Genomic DNA, 12,825 nt, shown 5'->3' on the forward strand with positions numbered 1-12,825 from the left:
TCAGTTGGCCAGGTAGCTGTCTTCCAGATTTCTTGGCATAGAACACTTCCAGCATTGTAGTGTGTGTTGAAACATCTCAAATGATATTCTTTCAATTCCTGGAGTCTTGTTTTTCACCAATGCCTTCTGTGCAGCTTGGACTTTCAATACCATCAGTTTTTGATCATATGCTACCTCCTGAAATGGTTAGATTTGTTTTGGTACAGTGACTGCGTATAGTATTTCCATCTTCTTTTGATGCTTCCTGAGTCGTTCAATATTTTGCCCATAAGATCCTTCAATACCACAACTGAAGACTTGAATTTTTTCTTCAGTTCTTTCAGCTTGAGAAATGCAGAACGTGTTCTTTCCTTTTGGTTTTCCTTCTCGAGATCTTTGCACATTTCATTATAATACTTAATTTTCTCAAGATGCCCTTTGAAATCTTCTGTTTAGCTCTTTTACCTCATTTCTTCTGTTTGCTTTAGCTAGTTTACATTCAACAGTAAGTCTTAGAGTCTCTTCTGACACCCATTTTTGTCTTTTCTTTCTTTCCTGTCTTTTTAATGATCTCTTGCTTTCTTCATGTATGATGTCCTTGTTGTCATTCCACAACATGTCTGGTCATCAGTGTGTTAAATCTATTCTTGAGATGATCTCTAAATTGAGGTGGGATATATTCAAGGTTTTACTTTAGCTCTTTTGTACTAGTTTTACTTTGGCTTCAACTTTAACTTGCCTTTGAGCAGTCGATGGTCTGTTCCACAGTTGGCCCTTGGCCTTGTTCTGACTGATGATATTGAGTTTTTCCATTGTCACTTTCCACAGATGTAGTTGATTTGATTCCTGTGTATTCTACTGGTGAGGTTCACATTTATAATCACTGTTTATGTTGTTGGAAAAATGTATTTGCAAAGAAAAAAAAGTTCTATCATACATTCTCCAGCATCATTTCTATCACCAAAGCCATATTTTCCTACTATTGATACCTCTCGTTTGTTTCCAACTTTTGCATTCCAGTTACCAGTAATTATCAGTGCATTTGATTGCGTGTTTGATCAATCTTGGACTACAGGAGTTGGTAAAAATAATCAGTTTCTTCATCTTTGACATTAGTGGTTGGTGTGTAAATTTGAATAATAGTCTTATTAACTGTCTTTCTTGTAGACATATGGGTATTATCCTATCATTGGCAGAGTTGTACTTCAGCATAGATCTTGAAATGTTCTTTTTTATAATGAATGCAGAGCCATTCCTTTTCAATTTGTAATTTCCAGCATAGTAGTCCATACGATTGTCTGACTCAAAATGTCAAATATGAGTCAATCTCAGCTAATTAATGTCTATAATATCTTTCTTCAACTGTTCCATTTCTGTAGGAGGTGGAAATCTCCTACAGATGGAGTTAGGGAGGTATTGTAGAAAGCAGGACAGAGAATAAAAGCAAGGCTGATAGAGATGATAAGAATAAGATGAATGTGATATATTGAAATAGAGTATCTAGGACTTTATGACTACTTAGAGATGGGATTCGAGAAAGAAAGAAAAGGAACAGATGACTTGTGGATTTTTTATTATGACTAAATGAATAAGATGATAATAGTTTCATTATCTGATAATGGAAATGGAGGAGTAGGAGAAGTTTGGGGAAGAAAAGGATAAGAATTTTATTTGGTTTATGTTAAATTTGTATTTGAGATATCCTTGAACATACTAGGGGAAATATTCAGCAGTCTGATACATAACTATAGATCTTAATCAAAAAAAAAAAAAAAAAACCACTTCCCTCTGAGTCGATTCTGACTTATAACGACCCTATAGAACAGAGTAGAACTGCCCCATTGAGTTTCCAAGTACCCCCTGAGAGATTCAAACTGCTGAACTCTTGGTTAGCAGCCATAGCACTTAACCACTATGCCACCAGTGTTTCCGATTATACATCTTAGGATAAAATATAAGGAATACTGGTGACCAGTTGTTAAGTGCTTGGCTGCTAACCAAAAGGTCAGCAGTTTGAACACATAATTTAAGGTGTAGATTTGAGATTCATCAATGTTTCTGTGTTTAGAATATTTATAATTCCATCCTGGGAAAGTAAACAATGCAAAAAGAGGGTAAGACTGAGAATAAGAGAAGTATTTAGGTGAGTCAGAGGAAATAAGCCCATGAAGGACCTCGAGAAACACTGGCCAGAGTTCTAGTATGACTACCAGGTCATAAAAATGTCACAGAAACCACTCTTTTAAAGAGAATCAAGAAAGAAGTAAGGAATAAAATACCAATCATACAAAGAGATAGAGTAAAAATAAAGAGAGAGAGATTATATCAAAGTGTACGGTGACCTTGATTAGAGTAGTTTCAAGGAATAAAAAGAGATGAAGTCACATTTTAGTGGATTGAGGGATGGAGGATAGGGAATAAACTATTTCCTGAAAGCAAGAGTAAGAGTAAAATAAAGAGTGAAAGCAAAAGTTGTTTTTAATTACCATCAAGTCAATTCCAACTCATGGTGACCCTGTGTGTGCAGAGTAGAACTGCTTCATAAGATTTTCAAGGCTGCGATCTTTTGGAAGAAGATTGCCCCGTCTGTCTTACAAGGTGCTTCTGGGTGGGTTCAAACCAGCAACCTTTTGGTTAGTAGAAGAGCTCTTAACCATTTGTGCCAGCCAGGGGCTACTGAAAGCAGGAGTAAGCTATGCTTTCAACACATCCAGTAACGGCAAAAAGGATAGCAAATAGAGGAGCTTTATAAGCAGAAATTAAATAAGTGGAGTGTTTTCTCAAGGGATGTGCATGGTTAATGATTTATTCATGCAGTATATGGATAAGCAAAGAAAATACAACATCTAAAGCACAGTGGAGGAATATGGGCTATGAAGCTATGCTGGGTTTCAATTCCAGTTATTCAGATATTGGTAACTTTGGGAGAACTACTGGACCTCCCAATATCTCAGTTTCCTCTTCTGTAAATGTAGATAATAATATCCATTGCTGTTGAGTAGATTCCAACTCATAGGGACCCTATAGGACAGAGTAGAACTGCCGCATAGGTTTTCCAAGGAATAGCTGGTGGATTCAAGCTGCCGAACTTTTGATTAGCGGCCACAGCTCTTAACCACTGCACCACCAGGGCTCTGTAGGTAATAACAGTAACTACTTTATTAGTATTGTTTAGAGGAATTACAGGAGGTAAATAAACATGCAAAGTGCTTAACCAGTGTATAGCCCATAGCAAGCACTCAATAAATATCAACTCCTGTTGGTTATGGTTCCTAGTGACCAACAACTAGTTTAAGCCAAAAAAGAACTTTTTAATGCATACTAGATAGCTCCTAGAGTCTCTGAGACGGCCAGAGAGTCAAATCAGAACCCATGCAACCAGGAGAAATAACAAAATGAAGTGGCAAAATATAAGGAATAGCGTCACATTCGTTATAAAAAAAGAACGTTTTAAGATCAACTTAAGTACAACTCTGTCAATGATAGGATAATATCCATATGCCTACAAGGGAGACCAGTTAATACAACTACTTCTCAGCACTGACAATGATAATGAAGTTGGCGCTGATGTTGTTGGAGACTCACAGCTCATGCCAACAAGAGGGGCCTGATGTCAGAAGCTCTATCACGACTGCCTTCAAAGGGAGCTCTATCACTGCTGCCATGTTTGTGGTACTCTGCTCACTTTTGAATCATAATCTTATCTGAGCATATCTGATAAGAGGCTGCAGAGCAAAATATAGAATTTATAGGAATAAATTCTGGCTTCTTCCAACACAAGAAGGGCTTTTCAAAGATATTCAGCGTCCAAAAATATCTGATAAATATCCACTACTGCACCCCACTCATTAATAGAGGCAAAAGCTCAAGGTAAACTTGCCAGATAAATGCAACTCAGTCTTATGTGGCTTAAAGAGTTCTTTTTATATAAAACAGTCCTATGGGTAAAGAATCAATTGAAAACCCAATTTCTCATAAAGAATTTTCTTCTTATTCCCTTATTCCTTCCCAAGAAGGAATTGGGTTTGAGGGAAACATATCCCTCGTGGAGCAGAGCAAAAGTGTCCCATAGCCTCATGCTCACCACCACACTGACTTCCAGTGAGGGAGCCTGGACTGGCCTTTGGTGTGGATGGAACCTGTAGATGTGCCTTCTCCCAAGGTCCCTAACATGAACTAATATGATTGTTGGTCTGTTTTTGGCTTTCCTTCAGACTTAGCATGTGTCATACTTGGAACTATGGCCTAAAGGAAGGCAACCAAGACATATGGGTCTCCCCATAAACTTCATCCACCCTTAGCCTAGCCATACGATTGGGAGGATTTTCTCACTTCCCCTTATGTCAGACTTTCTTTGTGATAAGTCTTGAATTTTCTTCATTCTTGATAAATGGAAAATATCTATGATCTAGTGTGACAAGGCAAATACTTAATTCAGTTGTTGTTGTTAGATGTTGTCTAGTTGATTTTCAAACCACAAAGTCTCCATGCAACAGAGTAGAATTAGTGCTTAGTGGTTAAGTGCTAGGGATGCTAACCAAAAGGTCGGCAGCTCAAATCTCCAGGTGCTCCGTGAAACTCTACGGGGCAGCTCTACTCTGTCCTATAGGGTCACTATGAGTCAGAATGGACTTGATTAATTTTTTTTTTTTTAATAGTGTTTTAGGAAAGGAGCCCAGGTGGCAAGGTGGTTAAAGTACTCAACTGCCAACCAAAAGGTTGGAGGTTTGAACTCACCAGCTTCGCAGGAAAAAGATGTGGCGGTCTTCTTTCATAAAGATTACAGCCCTGGAAACCCTATGGGGGCAGTTCTACTCTGTTTTATAGGATCATTAATCAAAAACCAAACCAAACCCAGTGCCATCGAGTCGATTCTGACTCATAGGGACCCCATAGGATGGAGTAGAGCTGCCCCATAGAGTTTCCAAGGAGCGCCTGGCAGATTCGAACCACTGACCCTTTGGTTAGCAGCCGTAGCACTTAAGCACTATGCCACTAGGGTTTCCATAGGTCCACTATCAGTCAAAATTAACTCAGTGGCAAAGGGGTTTGTTTGTTTTTGTATAGTGTTCTAGATAATTCTCTCTTTTCTCCCAATCAATCTTGGCTTTAAAAACTTGTCTTGCTATAGAGTGAAATATTTCATTCTAGATGTTCAAAGATGAATAATGACTGTCTCTTAGTTAATACAACCCAGCTTCAACAATTTAGATCTCCCCAAGGCAAATAGACTACTCTGGCGGAACCGATGGACAATTGAACCCAGAAAGCACAAAAGATAAAAAAACTTTCATTTATATTAAAAATATTACTACGATTTTAACTGAAAAAGACTTGACGTGTTCATATACTGAAAGTAAAATGTAAGTACATAGGAGCAAGCTGGTGTCATATCAGAGAACCATTTGCTCAAGGTAGAGGGTATAGTATCAAAGCACAATTAAAGGGATTTTTCTAAGAAGGAGAGAAAGGCCTTTTGCTGAAATAAAAGAGAATTAGAGGCTTAGAACGATAAATCACTGCTAGACGGCCTTCCAGCTAGCAGTGATTTATCTGCTAGCTGGAAGGCCGTCTAGCAGTGATTTATGATTCTGTGATTCTTTTCTGATTCTGTGATTTGTTTTGTAATAGTTACATGATTCTAACAGTGAGTGAATTACAATGTTAAAAAATGTGCATGCTGTATAAAGTGATTTGAAAAAAATAAGAAAGAATGGAGAACTCTAATGTACAATGGAGTTATTTTAAATGGAATTCTGTTTCTATAAGAAAATTTTGCACCCTGCTGTGATCCTTCCTTCAAACAAATTTATTTTATTAGAAAACAATAATCCTGTCCCTTCATGACACCAGCACTAGCACCGTATTGCTTTTACTTAGATGAGAACACTAGCCAGAACCAAAGTCCCATAAGTGGTCTATTCTGTACATTAGCTGGTTTTGTTTTTAACCATGACAGATGCTTTGTCTTGTATTTTCTTTCACTGTTTCCATTATTATGTTTCCATTAATGCATTTCTTTTATTCCACTTTGGAGATGGAATATGGCAACCAGATTCCAGATTATAAAGTCACTCAATAGAAAATATATATTCCTGTTTCAAACAGCTCATCTGTCTGCTCTCAGGAATGTTAAATAATGACAATAGGACAACTACAGAGTAGCTTAGAGTAGGAAATGAAAACCACCACTGAGTTCTGGAACACTTGGACAGACACTCTAGGCAGAATGTAATTAAGCAGTTGGAATTTGTGGTTTAGGCCACCAGGGGTAAAAATATGCCTCCTGCGCAAAGTGCCTTAGATTTTTCAAAGATCAGAAATGTTGGCACATATAACAGGATGTTCAGGGCATCCTCCCTGCAGGAGTCGTGACCATAAATATTGGCTCTGTGTGTCTTAGAGTAGGCTCTGTTCTGTCAGTTAAGGTCGGAATGAAGAGGAGAATATGCCCTCCTGGGAAAATGTACTGGACCAATAAGTAATCACTGAATAATGGTGTTTTCAGTTGCCACCTATGCATGTGAAAGTTGGACAACGCATAAGGAAGATTGAAGAGGATTTGACCTTTTTGAATTATGGTGTTGGCCAACACCATTGCTTAGGTCAGGCACACTTAAGTCGTCAAAGTGACATCTTTGCTTTTTAACACTTGAAAGAGGTCTTTTGCAGTAGATTTTCCAAGTGTAATTCGTTGTTTGATTTCTTGACTGCTGTTTTCATGAGCACTGATTGTGGATCCAAGTAAAATGAAATCCTTGACAGCTTCAATCTTTTCAGTGATTACTTATTGGTCCAGTTGGGAGGATTTTTGTTTTCCTTATATTGAAGTGCAATTCTTACTGAAGGCTGAATCTTTGATCTTCATCAGTAAGTGCTTCGAGTCCTCTTGAATTTCAGCTAGCAAGGTTGAGTCATCTGCATATCGCAGGTTGTGGTAAGTGGAACAATGATCCCCCAAAGATACAGGTCCTAATCCCCGGAACCTGTGAATGTTACCTTATATGATAAAAGAGATTTTGCAGAGGGAATTCAGCTAAGCACCTTGAAAAGAAAGATCATTCTGGATTATCCCAGTGAGCCCTAAAAGAAATTAAAAGTGTCCTTTTTATAAGAGGTAGGCAGAGGGAAATCCAATCAGAGACAGACAAGATGAAGGCCACGTGGAATCAGAGGCAAGCAGAGTCAGTGAGAGAAGATGCTACCTCACTAGATTTGAAGATGAAGGAAAAGTTCACAAGTCAAAGCTTCTAGAAACTGGAAAAGACAAGGAAACAGATTTTCCCGTAGAGTCTCTGGAGGAAAATGGACCTGCCAACACCGTGATTTTGGCCCAGAGAAACCCATTTCAGTCTTATGGCCTCTAGAACTGAAAGGGAAAAACAAAGTACATATATTTGTTGTTTTAAGTTGCTTAACTTTTGGTAATTTGTTATAGCAGTCATAGATAAAAAATACATTATACATGAGTTTGGTTCTTAAGTATAATAGAATGAGAATTCCGGTGGTTCAATAAATCAGTAATCTCAAGTCTAAATTTTGCATTTTAATAGAAGAAGTTACTGTCCCTGCCATATCATACAAGATACTTCAGAATAAAATAAGAAAAGTTAAATGATAGTTTTTTTACATTTAGTATTTATATATTACTATACATTATTTATACATTTATTATTACCTTCAGAATATTTCAGTCTGGAAAATAATACTAACATTATAATAGATTATTTTTTTTTCCAGGTAACTACAAGGTAACTAAAAAAATATGTAAAAGAATTTTAAAAATAAATAAATAAAGTGTAAAAATGCAAATGAAAAAGAATGTAAATGGCCTTGAAAGTCCTCTGAACTACATGCTTTGCCTGATAGAGTGCTTGACACTGTGTTGAAGATTTATACAGTATAGCTGATTATCTTTTTTCCATATCTTGTTACATAAATGAAAATGTTTACTCAAGAACAATTAATTTAAGTAACTTTAAGATACTTTGAGATATCAACTCATTTTTAAAACCAGATTAGCAGATTAAGTCTTGTAAAATAAACACTATGTAGGAAGGCTCGATATAGTAAGATATCAATTTTTCCCAACTTCATCTATAAATTCAACAAAATCTCAATCAAAGTCCCAGCAAGTTATTTTGCATGTATGGCAAACTGTTTCTAAAGTTTAAATGGAAAAGCACAAGACCCCAAACAGCCAACATAATAATAAAAAAAAGAACAGAGTTGGAGAACTGACATTATCTGACTTCAAGACTTGCCATAAAGCTACGGTGATTAAAACAGTGTGGTATTGCTGAAGGAAAATATAAATACACTAGTGCAACAGAAGAAAGAGTCCAGAAACACATGCAAATATAGTCAGCTGACCTTTGAAAAAACCACAAAGGTAATTCAATGGAGAAGGAATAGTCTTTTCAACAAATGATGCTGGAACATTCGCATGCAAAAAATGAATTTAGACATAGAGCTTACATCTTTCACAAAGGTTAACTCAAAATGAATCATAAACTTAAATGTAAGATGCAAAACCATGCAATTTCTAGAAGATAACATAGGAGGAAATCTAGGTGACCTTAGGTTTGGTGATGACTCCTTAAAATATAGCAAAGAAACATAATTTGTAAAAGAAAAAGAATAACTTGGACATAATTAAAGTAAAAGATTTCTGCTCTGTAAAAGACACTGTTAAGAGAATGAAAATACAACTCACACACTGGGAGAAAATATTTTCAAAACACATATCTGATAAAGGACTTGTATCTAAAATATACAAATAATACTTAAAACTCAACAATAAGAAAACAAAATCCCATTTGCAAAATGGGCAAAAGAAACCTCACCAAAGAAGATGTACAGATGGCAAATAAGCACAAGAAAAAATTCTCAACATCATATGTCATTAGAGAATTGCATATCAGAACAACCAAGAGATGCTGCTACACAAATATTAGAATGGCTAAGATTCAAAACACTGACAACATCCAGTGCTGGCAAGAATGTGGAGCAACAGGAACTCTTATGCTTTGCTGGCAGAAATGAGCTAGCAAACAAGGAAAAGACAGAGGGGAACCTTAAATGTGTGTTACTAAGTGAAAGAAAATAGTTTGGAAAAGTTACATACTGTATGATTCCAACTATATGACATTTTGGTAAAGGCAAAACTATGGAGACTGTGAAAAGATTAGTGGCTGCCAGAGGCTCAGGAGAAGGGAGAAGGAATGAATATGTGGAAGAAAGAGCTTTTTTAAGGGCAGTGAAATTATTCTCCCTAATACTATAATGGTAGATACACGACATCATGCATTTACCAAAATTCCTAAGACAGTACAAAATAAATTGGTGAGCCCTAATGTAAACTATGAACTTTATTGTTTGTTGTTGTTAGGTGCCATCCAATCAGTTCCAACTGATAGTGACCTACATATAACAGAACGAAACACTGCCGGGTCCTGTGCCATACTCACAATCGTTGTTATGCTTGAGCCCATTTTTGCAGCCATTGTGCCAACCCATTCATTGAGGGTCTTCTTCTTCTTCACTGACCCTCTACTTTACCAAGAATGATGTCCTTTCAGGTACTGGTCCCTTCTTCTAACATGTCCAAAGCACGTGAGACGAAGTCTCGCCATCCTTGTTTTTAAGGAGCATTCTGGCTGGACTTTGTCCAAGACAGATTTGTTTGTTCTTTTGGCAGTCTATGGTACATTCAACATTCTTTGTCAACGCCATAATTTAAAGGCATCAATTCTTCTTCAGCCGTCCTTATTCATTGTCCAGCTTTCACATGCATGTGAGGCAATTGAAAACACCATGGCTTGGGCAAGGCCCACCTTAGTCCTTAAAGTGATGTCTTTGCTTTTTAACACTTGAAAGAGGCCTTTTGCAGTAGATTTTCCCAATGCAATATGTTATTTGATATCTTGACTGCTGCTTCCATGGGCATTAATTGTGGATCCAAGTAAAAGAAAATCATTGATGACATCATTCTTTTCTCCATTTATCACGATGTTGCCGATTGGTCGAGATGCGAGGATTTTTGTTTCCTTTATGTTGAGGCGTAATCCATGCTGAAGGCTGTAGTCCTTGGTCATCATCAGTAAATATTTCAAGTCTCCTTCACTTTCAGCAAGCAAGGTTGTGTCATCTGCATACCAGAGGCTATTTATGAGTCTTCCTCCAATCTTAATGCCTCGTTCTTCATATATTCCAGATTTGTGGATTATTTTTTCAGCATACAGATTGAATAAGTATGGTGAAAGGATACAACCCTGACTCACATCTTTCCTGACTTTAAACCATGCAGTATCCCCTTGTTCTGTCCCAACAATTGCCTCTTGGTCTATGTACAGGTTCCTCACAAGCACAATTAATTGTTCTGGAATTCTCATTCTTCACAATATTATCCATAATTTGTTATGATCCACAGTCTAATGCCTTTGCAATAGTCAATGAAACACAGGTAAACTTCTTTCTGGTCTTCTCTGCTTTCAGCCAGGGTACGTCTGACATCAGCAATGATATCCCTGGTTCCATATCCTCTTCTGAATCCAACTTAAATTTCTGGCAGTTCTCTGTCAATATACTGCTGCAATCACTTTTTAATGATCTTCAGCAAAATTTTTTTTTGTGAATAGTGGTTCATCAGTTGTAACAAATGCACCGTAGAGACACAAGATGCTAATAATAAGAGAAATGGTGTGCAGGAGGGGAAGGGTTAAATGGAAACGTTCTGCACTTTCTGCACAATTTTTATGTATATCTAAAACAGTTATAAAAACATTCCATTAAAAAATTAACAAATGTTATAAGACTATATGCAGATATGGCGTTTCTCAATACTCCTAAAGGAAAAAATAAAATGTACTGTAAATGGTCAGTAGGATAAATTAACTGTCAGGAGAAGGTGTGAGATACTTAGAGAACTACAGGTAACAATAACTTTTATCATATGAAAACCAGAATACAAGAAAAATGTAGATTTGATTATTAAAAAAAAACTCTGAAGAAAAATCAAAGTGGAGAAGGTGATTTGCAGATAAGGAAAAAAAAAACACTACAAGGGTAGAAATGTGGTCTGGGAAAAAAAATGAAAAATAAAAACAAATTTTAAAAAATCTGGATTGAAAGTGCCTTTCAGGTAATTAAGGTGAGAAAGTCTCAAGATAGTAAAAATGAACAAATAAACCACACACACACACACACAAATCAGAATCCTTTGAGGCAAGGAATCCTATAGTTTCCAAACTAATGTTATAGGAAATTCTCTTTCTTCTGACTTCTGTTCTCACTCCTCCTCCCCATCCTTCTGCTCTACCTTTTTTGTAGGAGCCTTTTTCTCCACTGACCCTCTGCTAGTCCTTTTCCCCTGGCTTTCTGCCTGCCCCCTGCTCTCTCCTTCTTTTCTAGTCCTTCCCTTCCCTCCTCCTCTGTGCCTTGACACCCTTCACTCCTTTCCCTTTTTCTCATCTACTGCTAAATCCCTGCCTCCCTTTTCTTCTCCCTCCATTTCTCTCTCTTCCTGTATTATTTCCCCTATAGTGGTCTGCTTGCACATTCTCTAATGTCATCCTGCCCTCCCTCCTTTCCCACCTTCCCTCAGATGCCTCCTTTGAAACACCTAATTTCTTTTTAGCCAATTCACCTATACTGTTATTTTTTCTCTAAACTGACTAAAACCTGTAAATCCTTCAAAGTTGCCTTCTCTGTAGCTCCCTCACGTGGACATTAATTACCATTTCTGTTTTGAGAATTCCAAATGTGTATCCCTAACTCAGTTCTTTACTCCAAGACCCAGACTCAAATATCCAAGTACCCAGGCAGCCTCTCCATTTGGATGACTAAAAGGCACCTCAAAATTACCACATCTCAAACTTATCGTGTTAAAGATGTAATTTTGACAACCCCCCCCCCAATTTAAACTTGCTTTTACCTCTACTTTCCTCAAAGTCATACAAACATCCATCCATTTACTCATGGGTGGATCCATCACCACCAACCCAATCTGCCTGTAAGATTATCAGATTACCTTCAAAATATATTTTAAATACTTCAAGCTCTTACCTTCTCCATTGCTACAATTCTGGGCCAAACTGCCATTATCCCTCACTCACTTCTGCTTGAGCTCCCAAACTAGCTTTCATTCTCCAACCCCCAACCACACCCACCCACTTCCCTTTTCAAAAGATTATCTCTTGTTTTTTGTTTTTTACTGATTGTTTTTCACTGATCAACCATTTTTGGATCAAGTAAAGCCTTCAAAGTCTTCTCAAATCATTCTCTAGATAGAAGTCAGAAAGACCTTTTAAAACTATAAATGTGAAATTTATTCTTATTTAGAACAAATCCAAACCCTTGTATTCTTAAAAATCCATATGTGTGACTGCAGCCCTGCCTTCCCCTTTGACCTTATTCCCTACTATTCTTTTTTACTCATAACACCCAACCATACTGACCTTCTTTCTATCCCAAGAATAGACCACACTCTTTTCCATCCCAAGTCTTCACCGGCCTATTTGCTCCGCTGGAAATCTTTCCTCCTGGATTTTTCATTTTACCCTCCCTTTTTATTATCTAAGCATCAGCACAAATCTCAGCTCCTTAACATGCCTTCCTGGTATGCTACCTCCACAGACACACACACACACACACACACACACACACACACACATTCAATCATTTCTAGCCATTGCCATTTTATAATTTTTTTAAGAAATATTATCCAAAATCGTTTATGTATTTTTTTACTTTTTTATGGTCTCACTCCCCTTTGAGATCAGGGACTTTTTCCATTTTCTTAATCCACTGTATCCACTGTGACTAGAGGTATGTTTGAAAAAGAAT

Source organism: Loxodonta africana, chromosome 5 (genome assembly GCF_030014295.1).
Source record: "Loxodonta africana isolate mLoxAfr1 chromosome 5, mLoxAfr1.hap2, whole genome shotgun sequence".
Lineage (NCBI taxonomy): Eukaryota > Metazoa > Chordata > Mammalia > Proboscidea > Elephantidae > Loxodonta > Loxodonta africana.